Here is a 22257-nt window from a genome sequence, read left to right as displayed (position 1 = left end):
AAGAAAGTATTCCGCAGTCGGCTGGGATTTTGAGTAGGTCAGTTAAAGCATTTGCATTCCCTAATGGAATGATATGGTTTCTAAGGAAGATGTAGAAGGATTGCAGGCAAGAATTAAGGTAAAAGATGACAAACTGTTTTGAACAGATCAACCACGCCCTGTCCTTTACTTTATTTTTACAGATATTGGCCAAGAAAATAAGGAACTTGTAAATTCAAGGATATATAAATGGTGTGATATGATCAAGAAAAGCTGTGCAGATATTTTTTTGCTTTAAAATCCAGAAAATTACAATTTGGTGTTGGAGCATTTTGTGACTGTTCCAATCTTTTGGGATATAAAATTGCTGCTATTGCTTTTATTTTATTTTCATTAAACTTGGTGCCCACAGGTTGCTTGGTTTAGTAGTACCTGTATTTATGGGGACATCAAATGAAGTCTTTAGGTGTACGAGTTAAAAGGAATTCTGTTGTGGCAGCTTGGGATAAGTAGGAACAGACTAAATGAAGGCCAATACAGAAATTGAGACTGAAAGCTCTTGAATATAAATAGAAAGATAAAATGGTGAAAATATTTTAGTCCGTGTATACAGTATTTCATCAATCAGAGAAGTTCTACATGTTAGTTTGATTAAAATTGGGAGGGGAACCAGAGATTGACATCAGTGTAGTTAAAGTGAAGGGTGGAAGGAGAGAGTTACTTGAAAGACCTGCTCTGGTAGCATTTTTAATTCAGTCTGGAACAGAAGTTAGTTAGAAAAAGGATTAGTAGCAGAACATACAAAATATTGTATGATAACACTGAGAATCAGTGTAAATTGCCTTTCCGGTCACTGTTCCCAAAGGAACAATAGGAAGACATTTGTATGGCTCCCAAGTATGTAACAAATTGTGTAAGGTTTAGGATTTTTGCTTGGAAGTGTTTGCATAGGTATTTTTGTACTGAAGCAGTTTTTCCTCTGGTAGATTGAAGAATTATGATGGGAAGGAGGTAATTGGGAGTGTGTGTTTTAGAACTGTGACACAGTGGCAACTTTGTATGCATTTTAATTTAAAAGACTTTGGGGAGCAAATGGTTGTAACTAAGAATTATTTTTTGAGCTGTGACAATGGTGTCTGAATTGCCTAGACTCTTAGTAAGGCTTTACCAGGTTTAATGCTATTCGCGACCAGAGAAATTCCTAGAAACTGGAAATAAAAATGCAAACTAGCTGTAGAAGTGCTGAATATTGTAAAGGAGAAAGAACTGGAGGTGGGATTTTCAGGAATGGAGCAGAATACATCGCAATAAATGGAATTTGTGGGAGTAATGCATACAGAATGTGCAGGAAGAGTAGTGAAGTCTAAAGGAGGGTAGGAACTGAGCAATTTTAATGTTGGTGTGAATGATGTTCAGAAAGAACCTGTATGTGTACTACGTGAATATAATGAAAAATGTCTGTTTTCCACTGATGTTTAAATGATGATGCAATTACATATACTCTAATAAAAGATGCTTAGCAAAAGGAGTGAGTGGTTTGTTTGTCATGTGATGAGTCTGCGCTATTATACTTGGTAAAATATATTTTTATTAGGACACATCTACCCTTGCCCCTTTTTTGGCCCTTGTAGTTTAATCTTGGAGAATGTATTTGGGAAGATAAAATTACATATTCTTTGGTAGATCTATGCCTTTGTCATAGATGTGGCCTTCCTGCCCTTTGCAGACCAGTGGCAGAAGGTTTGCTCATCTGGGGAGGGTGGAGTTGGCACTTCTTGTAGTGATCTCTTGATAGCCCCAGTGGTGCCCAGTAAGAGTTCTTTTTACATTTTTCAATGTAAAATGCTGCAGAGTAAAAAGAAACTAGGATTAATCAGGTATGTACTTATGCAACCTGATAACTACTTGCACACGTCTCCTGATCTATTAGTTAATAGTCTATATATTTTCTTCATCTGTCAATAAAGTACTTTTGGATGGAAATAAAGGCTTTCCAAAAGCCTTTGAGGAGTGGTTCTCATCACATCATTAAGCTTTTTGGTCTCCACCTGCCAGATTAAATCCTGTTAGGTCAAGCCAAATTGTTTTGAGGATGTTAATTGTGATACAGATATGAATTACAAGAGTGAATTGTACAGACCCTCTGGGGAGGGGTATCTCTGTGGTAATCACTGGTGTAGAAGTTTTATAGTGTAACTGCCTCAGCAGATACTCCCAAAGGTTCCTCTTCTGCAGAAGCCAAACTGAGGCTTGGACATTGATACCAAGAAAAAGATTGCTGTGTTGGGCCAGTCTTAATTTAGTTAAGTATTTGGCTGTAAATATGGGGTTGCTAGGCATGAACTGAGATTTTTCTCATGGTTATTTCATGTGTATATAGATATATATATATATATATATATGTGTATATATATATATATATATATATATATATATATATATATATATATATATATATATATGCATATGTATATATATATGTATATATATATATATATATATATATATGCATATGTATATATGTATATGTATATATATATATATATATATATATATATGCATATGTATATGTGTATATATATATATATATATATGTATATGTGTATATATATATATGTATATATATGCATATGTATATATGTGTATATATATATATATATATATATATATGTATATATATACACATATGTATATATATATATATATATATATATATATATGTATATATATATATATATATATATGTATATATATATATATATATGTATATGTATATGTATATATATGTATATGTATATGTATATATATGTATATATATATATATGTATATGTATATATGTATATGTATATATATATGTATATATATATATATATATATATATATGTATATATATTTAATATATACATATATATGAGAGACGCTCAGAGTCGCTCAGACACTCATGTTTGTGTGCTTAATATTTGGCATTTTGTAATCCTATTCAAAAGGATTTCTATCCTAGACTTGTTTAGAGTGGTCTTTTTTTTGTATTTTATTTTTAGGCAGTGTCAGATGAAGATGATATACCAGAGAAACTGCACCATAAGGAAAAGAAAAATGAGAAGCAGAATGTTAAGGCAAAGGTTAGTAGCACTTTGTAGTGTGCTGTGTTCACAGAACTTTTGTTATTGTTAAGACTTTATTTCCTTTTGCTTCCTGTGCTTTCTGCTTATTACTGCAGTATGACAACCTGCTCATTATTACTTTTGCCGGGTGAGTGTTGGTGATCATTCTCAGCATTGTTTAAGATGCGTGGGCAATCTTCTGAGCACCCTCTTGAGGGCTTTGTTTAGACTCTAACAGGTCCTATTGTGCATAAAGTTTGGCAGTGCCCAAGAGGCTAGCAATGCAGTGGGAGTATGTGGGAAGGTAGTTGGAATTCCCATTGCTGTGCTCCCTTTATGGGGCGTCATGCACAGTACACTGATGTATCCACAGGAGCGCTGGCTTATACAGTCCTGCATCTTTCCCAAAATGCACACCGCCACCCTCTCTGAGAAAGAGGTAAGGAGGCTTTTAGCCTCTTTCTCTGTCAGGATTTGGATCCTGGAATACTTTGGTCATGTTCAAGATTCTATCTCTGCATGCTGTGAAGCTGACCATTTTTAAGCACTGCTACAGCAGATGTTTGTCCTTGTTCAGAACTGTTGCTACACTGTTGGGGGAAATTTGGTTTGTAGTCATTCAGATAACTTGCAATTCATTCTGGCAGTAACTTTTGCGGTATACAGTTTCCTGGTTATACTTTTTTAGATGCATTGTCTACCAGGTTCTCCGGTTCGATCCTCTGCTGGGGGTGCCTTCTGTGCTGAGTCTGCATGTCCTCCCTGTGGTTTCATGGGTTTCCTCCCACATCCCAAAGACATATGCTGTAGGTGGATTGTACACTCTAAATTGGCCCTTGGTGTGCGTGCATGTGTGTGCTTTCTGTGGAAGGTTGGGCGCCGGGCTGGCTACTCGACACCGTACAACTCCACTGCCAATCATGAGAGGACAGGTGATCTGCTATTGTGACCCCTAACCGGGAAAAGCCAAAAGAAGTCAGTCTACCATTTTCCCTTGGGGATACGTATTTGTCATCTGAGTTTGCCTGAATTGTTAAAACATCAGTTGCAGTTGTTTTTATTTATTTTTTTTTTTGTTTTGTTTTTATTTGCTAAAAGTTACCCCCTTGCACAGATATCTGCAGAACATCTTAAAGGTTCAGGAATGCGCAGTTTATCATCTTGATATAGTTGTCACCTTCAGAATGTACACTGCATGAAGTAAGTTTGCCAATTTTTTTTTTTTTAGATTGGTTTCAAGCTGGCATTTTAGGCATCTTAATTTGTGTAACAAGTGTTAGTGAGAATACGTGTTGGATCATATTTTGTTTTGTAAATGATTAACAGGTAGCACAAAATAGTGTGTGAAGTGTCACCTTAATGGATCTTTGAGCTTCCATTCCTTTTGTCTTAAAAGAGAAATGAAACATTCTCTTGAAAAATCACATTATTTAAGTTGCGTTTTGATATATGAGGGTTCATTTGGATTGGTGGTGTTAAATATTTTGTGATTAAAAGGTTATGGTTTGTGTGAGTTTGAAAGTAAGGATAAATATGTTGTGGGTTCGTGGGTGTGTACTAGGCTAATGACCACTAGGGCCCTTGTAATCCTAGCCATGCAACCCAAATGTGATTTGATTTATAGGGATGATTTACTGACTGCATCTGTCCCTCAGAGACATAGGATCCAGACCAGGGGTCTATTTCCAATTGCTCATCCATCGGTCCAAGTTACTGTTAAATAGGGATCTGGAGAAACTCTGCTTTACATGGATGGAGAGCCTGTTCAGAGAATGGTCATTCTCAGAAACATATCAGTCTATGTCCTGTTTGTCGCAAGCAAAATCTAGGTCTTTTAATTTACTAGTTCTGATGCTGTTTATTTTGTGGATGAGTAAAAGGTTTATCAAAATTAGGAACCAGTGGTGCCTTGTAAGCCATGCAAGGATCATCTCTCAGAGGTCTGTGTGAGTAAAGAGGGCTTTGAGGTGATCACTGTAGGGCTTTGTGTTTACTCCCTGTATCCATTTTGTAAAGAACCTTTGTGAATGTTCAATTGCTGCATTAGTCTGGTCAGATACATAACTGAAGGGGGCATTATACTCTATGATGGACCTTATGTCAGCCAAATATAGTAGTATGATGACCTCTGTGGATCTAGATGCCAAGCCCTTGCTTGTAAGTCAAGACATACAACTATTTTCTTACTTCCTTGGACACATGTTGGTTGAAAGCAAGGTTGCTATCTACATTAGTTCTCAGATCCTGACTAGTGAATTAACTTTTAAGGGTGTTTTATTGATGACATAGTTAACTGTGGTGGCCAACTTCCCAAAAGGTAGTATAATGCATTCCTCAGAATTGAGTTTTAAGCCATGGATTTTGCACTGTGTGTGAGACCTTCCTGAAGGATGTTTTTGTCTTTGGGGGATTCAGTGACTGTTTGTTTGCAGTCATCTATGAGTCTCGTTTAGCCAGAGGCTTTTGACAATGGCTTTGACATCTGAGAATTAGGTGCCATAGAGGAGTGGGCCTAGTGCAAATCCCAGGGGGACTGCACTGGTGACCGGCCTCCTTTGTGGAGGTGGTTTCACTGTTTCTAACCTCTTGGGTCCCATCAGTGAGTTAGCTAGTGATCCAATAAGTTTAATGCCCAAGTGGGGCTTTGTATCAAATGTAGTAGCCAGATGTAAGTAAACAGTATAACCATTTCCCCCTCATCTGTTGTCTTGGTTACCTTTTCAAAGAAGTTAGCCAGATTCAGTGAGTAATCATCTTCTTTTGACAAAGCCAAACTGGGATAGATCCAGTCTCTGGATGTCTCCTATGTCCTTGTTGATAATTTCCATGATAATTCTTTCCATGGCTTTGCAAATGACTAGTCAGACTAATGGAGCTGCAGTTTCTTTTGATCTGTTGAAGCCCTTTGTGAAAGCTGCCAGCCTAGCCAGATAGAATTTTATAGATAATTCTATCATTTGTAAATATGAATGTTGAAATACAAACTTGTTTCCTTAAATGAAAGAATATGCTGTGAAATGTTGAACTTAAAACAATGTAGCGACATTGCCATCTGCTGTAAAGAAAGTTAAGTCAAGCATTTCTTGCCTGTCCTTTGAAATTAAAATTACTTCATACGGTCCTTTGAAGTTAAAGATTCGGAGTCATTCAGTCTGGGCTAGCACATTCTTTCTCTTGTTTTAACCAATAATTAGATTGCTAGATTTAAACATGCAAATGTATTTTTATTGCCCTGGTTTCTGCCTAAGTGTAAAAAAATGTAGATGCAGTTTGTTGGCCTGGGAACACCAGGAAAGTGAAAGAATGATGCGATATTTATCAGAACTGCAATTTCAGTTTAATCAGAATCAGAAGGCATGATCATCCAACTCACAGCACAGACTCTTGCTCACATGTAAGTTATCTTAGACTTGTGTTTTCTTTTAGAGATGGCTAGAATCTATAAATATTAGACTGTTTTTCTGTTATGTCAGAATTGTACTACTGAATTATTTTAAGTATTTCTGTGTGATCTCTGAACTCTTGACTAGCACTGACTGTGTAGTATAAAGTATTGTCTTGTGGTTTTAATTATTTATTATTGAATATTTTAAAACCTTTTAACTGTGGCTGGTTTGTGTAGCGATAAGTTAAGCTCAGAGAGTACATTGCATGTATATAAAGATCCTGTACCAAGTCACTCTAATAATCCTTGAGACTGTTTAGTCATACTACCAATTAGATAATATTGTACAGTAATAATTGGACACCCTTTTAAGGGCCTTTGAGTAGCTGATAAATATTAGCTGGATGGTGGCAGGATTACTATCGTATAGTCTGGGTAAAAGGGGCACAGCTGGAGAACCTGTGCCAGCCTTCCCCAGGAGTGTTTGGTTGTATAAACTTATCTCTGTGTGCGTCAGCTACTTGGGCAGGGACATGAAGCACTGGTTGGACAGAGAGGGTGCTTGAGATTTTAGCTTGCCCAGCTAGGTTGAGATCTGGACCCTATAGCTGTGCCAGTGGGGAGTCTTATTGGGGACCTGGATAGCAAGGGAGCGACCAGCCCCAGACGGACTGTGATCTCTGTGTGCTCTTAAGGGAAATTGCACTTTACTGTGTGTATTTGTTATCCTTTCCTCATATATAAGATGCTCTCTCTGGTGTTCGTGGTGAGGATTGAGGCTCCTTGATTGCCTGGCCAGGGCACGTGTCACACCCTTCTCTTATGAAGGGGTATGACTATCTGTTCTCTATACATGTGGTACAAAGACTATATATAGTTGAATAATTCCAAGCATGTTCTTCGTGTTTCACTGTTTCAGTCATCACCTGTGGGTTACCCCTGCTGTGGTAGCCTTCGGCTGGCTCGAATACCAGAGTCAATGTTTTTCTGTGTCTGTTGCAGTCGCTTGCTGTCTGACGTCAGATAGTCAGTGCTATAAAGGAGAGCAGCTGACACCGTTGCATCAGTCTTTCTTGACGTGGAGCCTGTAGCAGAAGCAGTTTGCAAGTGTACTGGTCAGTTGCTACCAGAGTTTTGATTTACAGCTTAAAACGTCTAAAGCTAAGTACGCTGTTGGGATCCTTCTTTTCTTGCTCTAACAGATGTCCGAAAAAGTTAAGAATTGTCTCGCCTGTGTAAATACCACACTGAGACTTCCACTCATACTGCGTCACTTGTTTAGGCCCAGATCACAGTGTCCTCCGTTGCTGGTTCTGTGCCCTCTTTAATGCGAGCACCATTCGTCGTAGATCTCTTATTGTAGCCAAGGATTTTTGTCTTCCATCCTTGCATTCCAAAATGGTGTTAGTCAACCATCCGTAGTCATTCCAAAGAAATGTAAAGATAAAGATAGACCATACAAGGCCAAAACTTCCAATGGCTCTACCGCTAGGCAGGTCATTAGTTCTCCGGAATTCAGTGAGACATTTTCGCAGCCCCTGATGCCTGATTCGATATCTTTGCAGGCCTCTACCGAGACGCTTTTGGAGTACAGTATGCCACAGAAATCTTCTTCGTCTTCTGAGCCTTTGGTTGTCTCTGCCTCGGTGGGGTCCGGAGCCGCAACACAGGCACTGGCTTCCGAGCAAGCCTTTTGCACTACCGATTCCAGACAAAAAACATGACTACTTCTCTTCTGACTACTGTTCCTTTTAGACTGATGAATTCTCTTAGGCCTAGAGCCAAGGCTACTCTCAGGAAAACTACCTCTAGCCACCATGTCACTCCTGCTCCTCCTCCCCAAACTCATCTGCTTAAAATGGCAGAGGATCTTATCACCCTTATCAGGGGTAGTTGGGCCACAACTTCTAAAAGGAAAAGAGCCTTTTCTCCTGAAATACTAATAGAACAGGATTCTGAGGAGTCGGATTATTCAGATTTTGAAGAGGAACAACCACCTCTGACTGCTTATGATGATTCAAATGCATAGGCATCCATTCCCTGTGCCTCCCCACCAGAAGATCTTTCCTTTGGGGAAACCCTTCACACCCTCCGGGAACATTTTCACTAGTAGTCCCAGGACTTCCCTCAGTTGAAGAAAAGACTGCGAGTTTCTAGACCTGCCCCAGCACAGTAACTCCTGATGCCCTCCCACCTGCTCCCAGAAAACTTGACACGTATTACAGAGTACCGGATTCTCACAAATACCTGTACAGGAATCCTGCTGCAGATCTGGAGGTAATTACACAGGGACCAAAAGAGGAGCTAAGGCTTGTTCTACAAAGAATCCTACTTCTTCTGACAAGGACTTCAGAGCTCTAGACAGATGAGGTAAAATGTATACATCTCTGCAAACTTTGTAATCCGCGCTCTCAGCTGTCAGTTCCATATGTTAAAATATCAAAAACACACTTTGGAACTGTTAAAACAAAACATTTCTGCCTTTCCTGACTGTGCCCATTCGAAAGAGTTAGCAGATTTACTGCCCTCTACTTGTCAGACGGCTAAACACTCCCTACACTGTGAATATGATGCCCTAGAAGCCTCAAGCAGGGCAGCAGTGTCAGCATCTGTCATTAGGAGACATGTATGGTTGAAGGAACGGGTCTAGGTTATATATTCAAACTTCCAAAATGTTGAATACCATATGGTCGAAACCATATGGTCGACATTTGGAAGTTCGAATGTATAATTAAAAAAAAAGAAAAGAAAAATGTACCTCAATGGTGTGAGCAGGGGGGCAAGCACCCCTACTTAAATATACCAACTCTGAGACTGCACTTCACTGCAGAAAAGGGAAATTCTCCCATTGTGCACCATACAGCACTGTTGAAAGTCAACCTCCGAACACTTGAAATGTCGATCATATGGTCTCGACCATGTGACATTCGACATTTCAAGCATTCGTTTATTTGACATAGACCCGAAGTAACAACCTCTCTCTGATCATGTCAAATCTAAATTACTTGATCCACCCTTTGATAAGGACCGCTTGAGGTGCTTAAAAAGATGGAAGACAAAGCAAAATCTATGCAAACAGTAAAAGATTTCCTTCAGGTATAGCCTCCTAGGTTCAGCAGGAATTCTCCCTTTAAACACTGGTCCTTTCCTGCCCCTAGCAGACACAGGCAAGGTAAGCCCTGCAGGTACAGTCCACCCAGACTCCCCACCCCAGGACAGCAGAGAACCAAACAATGGACCACTTCCACTCCAAAGGCAGGGAGTTCTAAGCCATCTTTCTATGGCAAAAACTCTGTGACTCCCTTTCCCCTTTTCTCTCACCAAAAACTAGGAGGAAGGCTCTCCCTCTGCAAAGAAAATTGGCTTTCTGTAACAAAGGACCAATGGGTCTAAAAGATCAGTTTTCAGGGATACAAATTCTCCTTCAACGAACTCCCAGTTCTAAGAGCGTACCCAAACTTGCCTCCAAGTCAGTGGGCAGAAGCATTGAAACAAGTCCAAACTCCTATCCCTAGGGGCAATAGAACCTGTCCCCTCAGATCAAACCGGTGTTGGTTTTTTTCCAGACTATTCCTTGCTCACAGAAAAGAGGGCACTTGGCGCCCCCTCATGGATCTATCCATTCTGAACACCTTACTGGTGGTCCCCAAATTCAAAATGCTAACCTTAAAGCAGCTGTTGCCTATGCTGACATAAAATGCCTGGTTAGTAACCCTGGATCTAAAAGATGCCTATCTCCACATCCCCATAAGGGAATCCTGCAGGAAATTCCTTCGCTTCGAAGCAGGCTCACAACACTTTCAGTTCTCTGCGCTACCCTTTGGCTTATCTACTGCTTCTGGGGTATTCACCAAATGCTTAGCCCTGTCCATAGCCTTCTGCAGACAGAAAAGTATACACATTTACCCTTATCTAGATGTGACTGGCTCATTCAGGCACTCTGTAAAGAAACTCTCCTCAAGGACTTCTCTTTGTCAAAACCCTCCTTACCTCTTTGGGGTACGCCATCAACGAGAAGAAATTAAACCAAACACCCTCAAGGAAGATCATTTTCTTGGGAGCACTGCTGGACACAGCATCCCAAATGGCCTTCCTATCCCCAGAAAAGCAGAGCTTCCTGCCTGTCTTTTCACCCAGCTGGCTTCCAGAACTAGCCTCATTGCCAGGAAGTTCCTGTAAGCCTTGGGGTACATGGCATCTTGCATTCTTCTAATTCCTCTGGCCAGGCTTCGCATGAGAACTTCAGTGGTACCTAAAGAGCCTTTGGTGTCAACACTGTCAACCTCTATAAACTTCTCTCCCTCTGATCCCCTGTATAAGGGCCGAGTTTCTATGGTTGGCAGGGGCATGTGTTCAGAACAAGGGCCTTCCCTTTGCCCAACCAGGCAGATCATTTCCACCGATGCCTCAGACATAACTTGGGGCACTCACCTAGAAGGCAGGTGCACCCAAGTTTTTTGGGATGCCCAGTGCCTTCCCTTATACATCAATCAGAAGGAAATGATGGAGATACAAAAGGCTCTGACTTCCTTCAACCCCTAATCTCAAGCCCGGGGTTCTCCTTATCAAAACAGACACCACAGTAATGTGGTAAATCAACAAACAGGTAGGAACCCAATCTTACCCCTCTGTACAGGCTAGCCATGAACCTCTGGCTGATGGCCTCTTCCATGGGACTACACCTGATAGCACAGGGATCAACAGCTCCCTGGCAGACCACTTAAGCAGAAACTTACTGGACCCCCATGAATGGCAGCTCCACAGAAAAATCTTTTTACAAATCACTCGGGCGTGGGGGACTCCAGAGGTGGATCTCTTTGATGTCCTTCAAGGATGCATCTGCAGTCCTTACATATGGGTTGTCCTGCCTCAGGCAGCCCTTCGGTCGGCCGGATTCCAAAGTTTGGGTCCGGCGTCGGCTGATGTCGCCCTTTCCCCGACGTCAGAGCGCCTGAGGTATAAAAGCGTCAGCCGACGCCATCTTCCCCAGTCTTTCTTGCCGCGAGGTGCCCGAAGCAGAAGCAGTTCGCAAGTGCCGGTCGGCCAGCTCCTGTGATTTCAGCTACCGAAGACTTCAAAAAAGCTAAGTACCCCGTTGGGGATTCTTTCTTGCCTCAGCCGATGTCAGATCAAACGGTTAAAGTTAATAATTGTTTATCTTGTGGGGAAACAAATACCTCATAAGGATTTCCACTCTTACTGCTTACCCTGCCTAGGCCCAGACCACGACGTCTCGGCCTGTTCAGCCTGTGCTTCCTTCAATAAACGCACTCTTAGGCATCGGGCAGAGTTTGCAGAGGAATTTTTTGGAGACCACTATTGTTATACCATGCCGTCGGAGCTTCCGACAGCACATTTACCCAAAAAACGAAAGGATAAGGACCGACACATGCGGTCCGCGGTTTCGGCCAACTCCACGCCTAGGCCTACTGCGAGTGTCTGAAGCCGAATCTCTACCGCTTCAGACCGACGACACCGCACAGCCGGTAACTTCGGTACCGGAGGCCATTCCTCAGTAGGTCATAGAATTTTCGTCTGAAACCGGTGCTCAAGAAATATCACACACCATTTCTGTTGATAAATTTACCCCAGCACGTGGGGCAGCCAGGCCTCCTGTATCCATGTCCATTAAGGCCTTTACAAGGGCTAAAGCTGCTAAACAGCCAAAATCTCTCCCTCCCAAGGCTATTCCTCAGGGATCCACTACCAGTTCACAAATCTTAACCTTGGCTGAGGACCTTATTTCCTTAATCAGGGGCTCTCAGCCACATCCAGACAAGGGCTCTCAACCTCCTCCAGGCACAAGGCCCAGGGTTGAGCAGACAGATCCCTAGTCTTCTGATGAGGCCTCAGATGACTCTGTCCTTTTGGACTACCAGGAGGAGGCCCTTCCGGCCTACGAGGATTCTGATGCAGAGGAATCTGTTCCCTCGGCCTCCCCTCCCAAAGAGTTTTCCTTTGGGGGAGACCCTTCACTCCATGAGAGAGCATTTCAAATGGCAAGGCCAGGAATTCTCTGATTCCAGAAAGAGGTTAAGGACCTTTTTACATTTACCTCAGCATAGACCTTTGGCTATCACTCCTGTTTTGAATGTTATAGAAGATGTGTACTGAGTCTAGTATTTCCCCTGACTCCCTTCCTCCGGGCCCCGTCAAACCTGACAGGTACTATAGGGTCCCGGACTCACATCTATACCTTTACAAGGGCCACTCTGCTGACCCAGAAACTATTTCCCAGGGCCCTAAAGGGGTTACAACTACCACTGCCAAGAATCCACTTCCTTCTGAAAGGGAATCCAGGGCTTGAGAGAGATGGGGTAAAAAAGTGTATACTTCCACTCTTTCTATGAGAGCATTAAATTGTCAATTCCATATGATACAGTATCAAGAGTATCTGTTAGATGAATTGCATAAAAAACTATCCTCACCTGAACCCCTAGACCGCAAGGCCCTTCAGGATCTGGTGCATAACGCTCAACAGGTTAGCAACCATTTCCTAGTGTGGTTATGATGCATTGGAAGCTTCATGTAGGTCAGCAATGACAGGTGCAGTCATACGTAGACATGCTTGGCTGAAGAAACAAACACTGCCAGATCATGTTAAAGCAAAGCTTCTGGATGCACCACTGGAAAAACAAAAGTTATTTGGTTCCACGGCTCAAGAGGTCTTAAAGAAATTTGAAGAAAAGGCTAAATCAGTTCAAACAGTCAAATATTTTCTCCAGGTCCAACCACCAAGATTCAGCAGAAATTGGCCTTCTAAGAATTGGTCCTTTCCGGACACAGACAGATTTCAGAGAGGGAAAAACAGGCATGGCAGAGGTAGAGGGCAAGCTCGAGGCTCCTACAGAGGATGTCAGTGGCAGCCTCCTACCCAAAGAGGTAGTGCAGGACCTACTTTTACTGCACACGGACAAACTCAATGACTTGCCTTTGACTTCGCCAACCAGGGCTCAATTGGAAGCACCTTTGGGCGGAAAGCTATCTTTATTCTCAGAAAATTGGCACAGTATTACAAAGGACAAATGGATACTGCAAATAATAGACAAAGGATACAGATTCCATTTTCATACATTACCAAAAAGACAAGGCATGCCAAACCTGCCACCAAATCAAAGGGCAGAGGCTTTCAAGCAGATTTCCAAACTACTACAAAGAAGGCAATAGAAAAGGTCCCTTTCACAGAACAAGGCCAAGGATTTTATTCCAGACTGTTCCTTGTTCCAAGAAAAGAAAAGCAAAGGAGGCCTATTCTAGACTTGTCCGCACTGAATACTTATCTCATCGTGCCAACATTCAAAATGCTGACCTTACAGCAGCTCCTTCCCATGGTGGGCAAGGGGTCCTGGCTGGTAACTCTAGACCTCAAGGAGGCATACCTGCATGTCCCTATCAGACAAAGTTGCAGAAGACACCTCAGATTTCTTGCAGATTCGGAGCATTATCAATTCTCAGCATTGCCCTTTGGCTTATCTACTGCACCCAGAGTATACACGAAATGCCTGGCATCAGTAATTGCACATTGCAGACTTCAGGGGATTCAAATATACCCATACCTGGATGAATGCCTTATACAAGCGGACAGCCAACAAACATTGTTAAACCACTTGAGCTATGCCATTCGCCTACTACAGGGCTTGGGATACACAGTCAACTTTCAGAAATCAAGACTTATTCCATCCCAAAGAATAATTTTTCTGGGTGCAAAGCTGGATACAAACACCCAAATGGCTTTCCTCACAGAAGAAAAACAAGAGCAATTACCGGATTATTTCAAAAATCTGACAACACAAACCTAGCTGACTGCAAGGAAAATCCTGCAGGCCCTGGGTTTCATGGCATCTTGCATTCTGCTGATTCCACAAGCAAGGCTGCATATGAGGAAACTGCAATGGTACCTAAGGAGTCTATGGTCTCAACACAGTCACAGCCTAGAAGCCTTGATCCCCTCATTCCATGCCTTCAAAAGGAATTTCTGTGGTGGGCACAAGCAAGTCAGTCAAACATGGGCCTACCTTTCAGCAAGCCTCATATCAGCCAAACCATTGCAACAGACGCCTCAGACCATGGATGGGGAGCGCACATGAAGGGCAGATGTATTCAGGGGCAGTGGACTCAAAAGGAATTGTGCCTGCACATCAACCAAAAGGAAATGCTGACAGTGATACATTCAATCGAGGCCTTCAAACATTTCCTGCATCAAGGTCACCTGCTAATAAAGACAGACAATACCACAGTTATGTGGTACATAAACAAGCAAGGAGGTACCCATTCCTACCCTCTTTGCAGACTGACAATGAATCTTTGGGAACTTTCCCTAAAACTCGATATACAACTGCATTCTCAGTTCGTACCAGGAAAAGAAAATGTACTGGCGGACAGCCTAAGCAGAAACACCATGGATCCACATGAATGGATGTTGCATCCAGACATTTTTCTTCAGATAACACAATCTTGGGGAAGGCCGGACATAGATCTTTTTGCCTCCCCCCACAACCATCACCTGAAGAAATTCTGCACAAGGACATACCATCCTCAAGCATGGAAGGTGGACGCCCTATCCTTCAGCTGGAATGCTCTAACAGTATATGTATTCCCACCTCTTCCGTTAATGAACAAGGTCTTACTGAAGATCAGGACAGAGCAACCAAAAGTGATTCTGATAGCTCCAGACTGTTCAAGACAACACTGGTACCCACTGTTAAAGAGCATGACCCGCACAAACCCGTGGCCCCTACCACAATGGCCACCACTTCTGACACAGCACAACTACAAAACTCTGCACTCCAGCCTGAAAACCTTGCAACTGACAGCCTGGAAAATATCTTGACTCCTCACCAGGATAAACTATCCAAGAGGGTAAAGGATATCATCATGGAAGCTCGGCGGCCTTCCACAAGAAAGGCATGTTCAGCAAAATGGAAAAGATTTCGAACCTGGAGCACCGCACAGGGTCAGGATCCGACAGTGATGAGCATCCCACATATCCTTGAATACTTGGCTGAAATGATTCATAATGGCCTTTCTTACTCATCCATAAAAATTCATGCTTCAGCTATTTCAGCAGAGTACAACACTGATCCACCTGTATTTTCTCATCCCCTGCTGAGGCAGTTTCTAAGAGGGATAAAAAACATCAATCCTCCAAGGACACCACCAGTGCCTACATGGGACCTTAACTTCATGTTGGAAAAATTAACGCTACCCCCATTTGAACCAGCAGCATCTTCAGAACTACAATTCCTGTCTTAGACAGCCTTCCTTCTGGCCATAACCTCAGCAAGAAGAGTATCTGAGTTACAGGCCCTCATGGCAGTACAACCATTTCTCATTTTCCATAAGGACAGAGTCTCTTCGAGAACCAACCCTTCATTCATGCCAAAGGTGGTATCCAGGGTCTCACTGAACCAAGCTATCCACCTGCCTACTTTCTTTCCAAACCCACAAAATAAAGGAGAGAAACTTCTGCATACCCTGGACATTCACAGACAGTTGCGTTACTACTTGGACAGAACTAAGACTTACAGAAAAATTGACCAACTGTTTGTAGCATACGCTGCTGGTGTACAAAGAGCAATTTCCAAACAAACAGTTTCAAAATGGATAGGAAATTGCATTCGATTCTGTTACTCTTTTCATGGAAAAGCTGTGCCAGCTACCATCGGACCTCATTCCACCAGAGCAACAGCCACCTCCACAGCCTTCTTAAGAGGGGTGGCTACAAAGGACATTTTAGAAGCTGCTACATGGAGCTCTGTGCATACATTTTCCAAGCATTACAACCTGCCTTTATATTCCAGATCCAGAGCAGGCTTTGCTACGGCAGTCCTGCAGGGCATGTTAGCTACACCATCCTTTTCTTAGGTCCTACCACCCCCAGCTTGGCTATGGTATTCTACCCATATGTAAGGACTGCAGATGCATCCTTGAAGGACATAGTACAGTTTTGTACCTACCATAAATGTAGATGGCCGATAGGTATGCATCTGCAGTCAGGTTTTCCCTCCCTCCTACCCCTGTGTGGTATTCTTTGGGTACCTATCCCTCTTTTTAGCTAGCTGGGGTTATCTTTTATGGTGTATTTGTTTTTTATTGCTGTGCATGATTGGAATTTATTCATTTCTCCAAAACTTAGCCTTCTTTAGAGGGCACCTGGCATCTGGGGCAAGAAAAACTGAGGAAGATGGCGTTGGCTGACGCTTTTATACCCCAGGTGCTCTGACGTCTGGGAAAGGGCAACATCAGCCGACGCCGGACCCAGACATTGGAGTCCGGCCGACCGAAGGGCTGCCTGAGGCAGGACAACCCAAATGTAAGGACTGCAGATGCATACCTATCTGACATCTACATTTATGGTAGGTACAAAACTGTACTTTTCGCATCTCAACCATCAGCTGGAAAATTCTGTACCAGGGAGTATCGCCACCTAGCATGCAAGGGTGGATGCATTGACCTTCCCTGAAACACCTTCTTTGTGTACGCATTCCCTCCTCTGCCTCTTATTCCAAAGGTACTGATCAAAATAAGGGAGAAGAGACCAAAGGCCATCCTCATTGCTCCAGATTGGCCCAGACAACATTAATACTCCTTACTGCACAGCCTGCCGTTATAGCTTCCCAGGCAGCTTCCTCTGATCTCAGACCTCTTAACTCAGGTGGGGGGGGGGGGATGCTGCACCCAGATTTGCAGACTCTCAAACTATCAGAATGACTTGTACTCTAAAGGCAAACAAAGGGCCCCTGTTAAGCAAACAGGCCCTAGACATTTTCACAGAGGTCAGAAGGCCCAGCACCAGAAAATCCTATACAGGAAATGGAAAAGATTTTGCTCCTGGAACCAGTCCAGAGGGGGCAGTACCTCACAACCTTCCATCCATCTTATCCTGGACTACCTAGCGGAGCTACTTAATAGTGGATTCCCCTTCTCTGTTGAAATCCACACCTCAGCCATTTCAGCTCCATTTGATACAGAACAGCCCCTGTTCTCCCATCCTTTGATTAAACAATTTCTCAGAGGGGCTTCTAATATCAGACCTCCCAGAAGGCCACCCTGGGACCTGAATTATGTTTTGGAAAAACTAACTTTACCACCCTTCGAACCTGCTGCTTCAGCAGAACTAAGATTTCTCTCCTGAAAGACTGCTTTTCTCCTAGTTATCCCCTCAGCCAGGAGAGTTTCAGAACTTCAGGCACTGATTGCCATTGAGCCCTTCATCTTCAATGCAGACAGGTTCTCCCAGAGGACTAATCCCTCCTTTATGCCCGAGGTGGTATCTAATGCAACTGTCAGACCATAAATCTGCCCACCTTCTTTCCTAACCCTCAAAACAAGAGGGAAAGAATTCTGCACTCGCTGGATGTGCACAGAACTCTGATACTGTCTGGACTGTACTAAACCCTTCAGTAAAACAGACCAGCTACTTATCAGATTTGCCCCAGGGTCAGAGGGGAAGCCCATTTCCAAACAAACCTTTTCCAGATGGATATCACACTGTATCCATTTCTGCTACAGATTGAATGGGAACCCCCCCCCCCCAAGTCTATTGGAACCCATTCCACTAGGGCAGCCTCCACTTCCACGGCATTCCTCAGAGGAGTTCTCACCATGGACGTCCTGAAAGCTGCCACTTGGACTTCTGTCCATACCTTTACCAAGCATTAACACCTACTTCTATTTTCTAAGGCTAGGGTTTGCCTCTGCAGGGCATGCTGACCCATTCCTAGGGCTCTTTCTAAGCCTACCAACCCTCTCCTCAGCTTTGGGAATCCTCCCACAGGTGATGACTGCAGCAGTGAAACACGAAGAACATAGAAAAGTTGTGTACACTTACCATAAATGTAGATGTTTGAGTGTATTCACTGTTGCAGTCCTGGTTTCCCACCCTCCTCCCCCCTTGTATCTTTTTTTTAGGGAGACACAAGTTTCTAAAGGTGGCTTTTAGCCACCAGGACGACTTTATAATAGTTACTTGGGCCTCTGATGATTTAGGGCAAAAAAACCTGATGTAATAGCATTGGCTGCTCTCCTTTATAGCATTGACAAACTGATGTCAGACAGCAAGCGACAGCAACTGACGCAGAAAAACATTGACTCTGGTATTCTGGCTGGCCAAGGGCTTACCACAGCAGGGATAACCAACAGGTGATGACTGCAACAGTGAATACACATCTACATTTATGGTAAGTGCGCACAACTGTACTGTCCTGATAAGTCATCCCGGGATGTTATTTGGGGCCCACTAAGTCAGAGTTCTTGGCTTCAGTAAGCGCAGCCAGTACATGTTCCCTAGTTGTAGTTGGAGGGGTTGTGTTTGTGGGCATTTTTTTGGAAGGATGGTTGTGCTGAAAGGGGGGTAAAGTTGGAACTGACTTTGTGTTATAACAGGTTTGCTTGAACCAAATTTGCAAGCTAACTGCTCAAAACACAATTTAGGGATTGCCTCAGGTATGTATATCCCCAGTTTCTTTTAAACCTTTGCATCTTTTGCTTGGGTTTGTGCTACTTTTAACTAGTCTGCAACACTGTGCTCATTTGTAACCTAACTGGGTCTGCAGGCATTTCTATTATAAAAAGTTTCCTGACGTAATCTGCATAATTTGTAAATCAGTTCTCTTTAGTAAGCATTTAGAGATTTTTCAAATGCTGAGTGAGGGGTTTATCAATGACTGCTGGAAAGAAGCAAGCCAGTTAATACATTGTGATCTTTGGCTACTAAGGGAAATAATTGTGTGTGTCTCTATCCAAAACCCCCTTTTTCCATATTTTTGCACATGGGGTCAGGATGTTACTTCAACTCAGCTCAACGTTTCATCTGTTTGTTAAACCTTCCTTACTGGTCAGAATATGGAACAGCTGAAATAAGCAGACCACTGTGGTAGTGTTGCCTCATAGCAAGATGTTGCCCCAATCGATTCTCGGCTAGAGCGTCTTCTGTGTGGAGGCATACGTGAATGGGGCGTGCCTTCGTTGAAGGTGAGTCAGGGCTGGTAACCCGGTATATAAAAATCCACTACCAGTCATTAGCGGACTGGAGTTCCGCTGTGGCGACCCCTAACCTGGAAAAAGCCGTAAGAAACAAATATAACTGCTCCTTGTAGGTGTCTGAAAGAAGCTGCCAAATGTGGCAAGTTCATTATCAGTAGCACAGTAGTAGGTAGGAGTGCAGAGAAGGTCAGAACCGTGATGAACCCCATTTTGTGCAGCTTCTTGTTTTACTGGGTGCTAAGAACTTAGTTATTCCTTTCCCAGTTAATCTGCTTAATATAAGCAGATTATATAATAGTCTTACATTCCAAGATCAAAGGCAACCATGAGGAAAGGCACTTTTGCTTGTATTGCAGTTTTTCACAGCTTATCGGATGGTTTGTGTTAAGTGTTACTGATGCTAGCCTGACAAAGGGTGGTGTTACTGTGTGCAGTTCTGAAGGTTCTCTGTAGTTTGTCACATGGCTTCTGTACCCATTACACTGAGAGACTCCTTGGAGAAATTTAGTCAGCGAGGTTATAGAGCATAAATATGTAGGCCTTGCTACGGATTTATCCTTTCATTCAGGGCACACATGGAAAAATCTGTGGGTGAATTACTGCATCAACTGTAAAAAAGAAAAAAAGTACTCTTTGGAGGCAAGAAAAAAACCTTAATGTGACATGCCAGTTCCAGAAATGGATATGCACTGCTGGTTATTTCACTTTAATCTCCTTGCAGAACATAACCGTACTTCAAACTGCTGCTAAAATATGTAGCTTTACTTTTGTGGTGCGTGTCAATTCATCACTGCCTAGTATTGCAGAAGACAAATTGTCTTAACAGGAAAGGCACACTAGTATCTTAATGTAATTTATCTGCATATATGTGCCTTCCTCTGATGTCAGTGTTTGAGTGAACAACCTCCAGTGACTTGAGAGCAAATGATGAAAGTGTGACCCTGACAGCATGCTCATTTTGATATATCCATTTGTCCACAACCCCTTTTTCCCTGTTTTTGTCCTTGGGGCCAGGGTGTCGCATCATCAGTAACTATCCTCTATAGCCAATATTCACACTGCTAGGTGGCTAGCCTATAGAAATGGCATTTTCTAATTTGGGCACAACCTGTTCCAAGTCTTCTGGTAGAAGTGAGACAGTATCAAACTCCAGGATGACCTGCTTAGAGTAGAAATGCAGTCGCTTTTGAATTGAAAGGTAGACCTCATAAGAATGATTTGTATCCCTTGTGTTTTGCACTGCACAACATCTTACAGTAGTATAAACATCTAGTACTGCTGCTATGCTTAACTCAACACAATATACTTGTCATATGATTTGCTGTTAAATGAGTGTAGATTGTGGCTGAAAGTGGCATTGTGGCCAATGCTTTAGTATCCAAGCCTTATCCCAAGCCATATGTTTAAGTAGCAGTCCAAGATGTGCTGTTTGTAGCTGAAATGTCTGATCTGATGGTAATCTTCACCTAATCCTTGATGGGTGAGGTCAGTTCTGAAGGTTTGGAACAGACTCTGCCGTATTTTCAGCTCCCGCTCTCCAAACTCTTGAGCCACCTCACAGAGATTACCCCAGATCTTGTTTACCGCTTAGCAGACTAGCCATGTTACTTCCATCTGTCTAGCTTTGGCAGTTAAATTTGTAAGTGTTCAGATTTTTTACTTTAAAACTCTTTCCCTAACTCCGTTATTAGTATTTCTACTCGCTCCTCATTCTAATATTGCCATTCTTTTTCCTTACCGGCTGATCTCTTCCATTACCATAGTTGGTAAACTTTCCCTCATGTAGTGCTCTCCATTTGTTCCTCTTAATCATCGATAATGGCGGACCAGAAACAATCTCCCTCAAAACCTTCTAAGGGGTGCCTCAGGATTCAAGAGGTGTAAAAAAATATGAGGGTAAAATGCCTAATTCAGACGGCCACACTTTGTGTTTATTGTCTTGGCAAGATTCACTTGCAGGAAAAGTAAGCAATTTGCAATGGGTTCTCCTCTCGTACGTTAATAGAGAGGAAGAACAAGCTTATTCTAAAAGGGCTTTTGAAATCTCCCTTTGAGGCCATTTCTGGTTAAAAGCGAAAACTGGGGAAGCAAGAACTTCTTCCTTCCACAGTACCAAGAAAAGATCTTCCTTGGTTCTGACTACTTCTGAACTGACTAAAAAAAAAATGGCAAAAATTTCCTTGGCATCAAAAAGTTAATCGGCACCAGGAGACCTATCTACACCAACGAAATTGACTTTGGAGCAGATGATTGCCTCTACATTGGTACCAACAGAGCACCAGCTACCGAAGATAGTGGAAATGCCTGCGGTCCCATGCACTACTTATTCTCCTACTGTGGATCATTCAGAAGTAAGACCAGCTAGATCTTCCTCCATGTCCTCAGTGAGGTCTACTAAGAGTCTTTCGGGACTTGACATTGAGGTTATTGGATCAGCTACTTGCGGCGAGAAGATTGTCTTCGGTTCTGAGCCAATCCAGCCTCGATACTGTACACCCAATGACACCTTCGTACACACCTCTTCCAAGTCTGCCAGAGCCCTTGGAGCCCTCCATCCTGACACTTCCGGCTTCCACTGACTGCTCCGGTAGCATGTTCATCTTCAGTTCCAATGACCACCTTGAGCATCTCTGAGCCTTTGGGTCCAGAGACCACCTGGGGTCGGGACTCTCTGGTCAGCTCCAAGATGCATGGTACTTTTTTGGTTCCATCTGAACCTTCTATGCCTCTTAGAGCTTTGGCCCTTGTAGTTGAGACCCAGGCTCCTAGTCCGGGGGTGGTCTCCTCGGTGGAGGGTGTGACCC

The 22257-nt window shown here is 42.8% G+C and overlaps 1 protein-coding gene across 1 annotated transcript in view; it reads left to right on the top strand.

Moving 5' to 3' along the window:
- The first annotated feature begins 3012 nt into the window (after window positions 1-3012).
- The window catches only part of LOC122810967 (ataxin-8-like), a 215135-nt gene continuing 195890 nt past the window's right edge, over window positions 3013-22257 (top strand). Inside the window, exon 1 of the mRNA XM_044082494.1 lies at window positions 3013-3102. The gene's annotated coding sequence lies outside the window, so the exon portion shown is untranslated. The remainder of the gene's footprint in view (window positions 3103-22257) is intronic.

Source organism: Protopterus annectens, chromosome 9.part0 (genome assembly GCF_019279795.1).
Source record: "Protopterus annectens isolate FY-2018-M chromosome 9.part0, PAN1.0, whole genome shotgun sequence".
In the NCBI taxonomy this organism is placed as follows: Eukaryota; Metazoa; Chordata; order Ceratodontiformes; family Protopteridae; genus Protopterus; species Protopterus annectens.
This window is presented reverse-complemented; position numbering and strand designations above follow the sequence as displayed.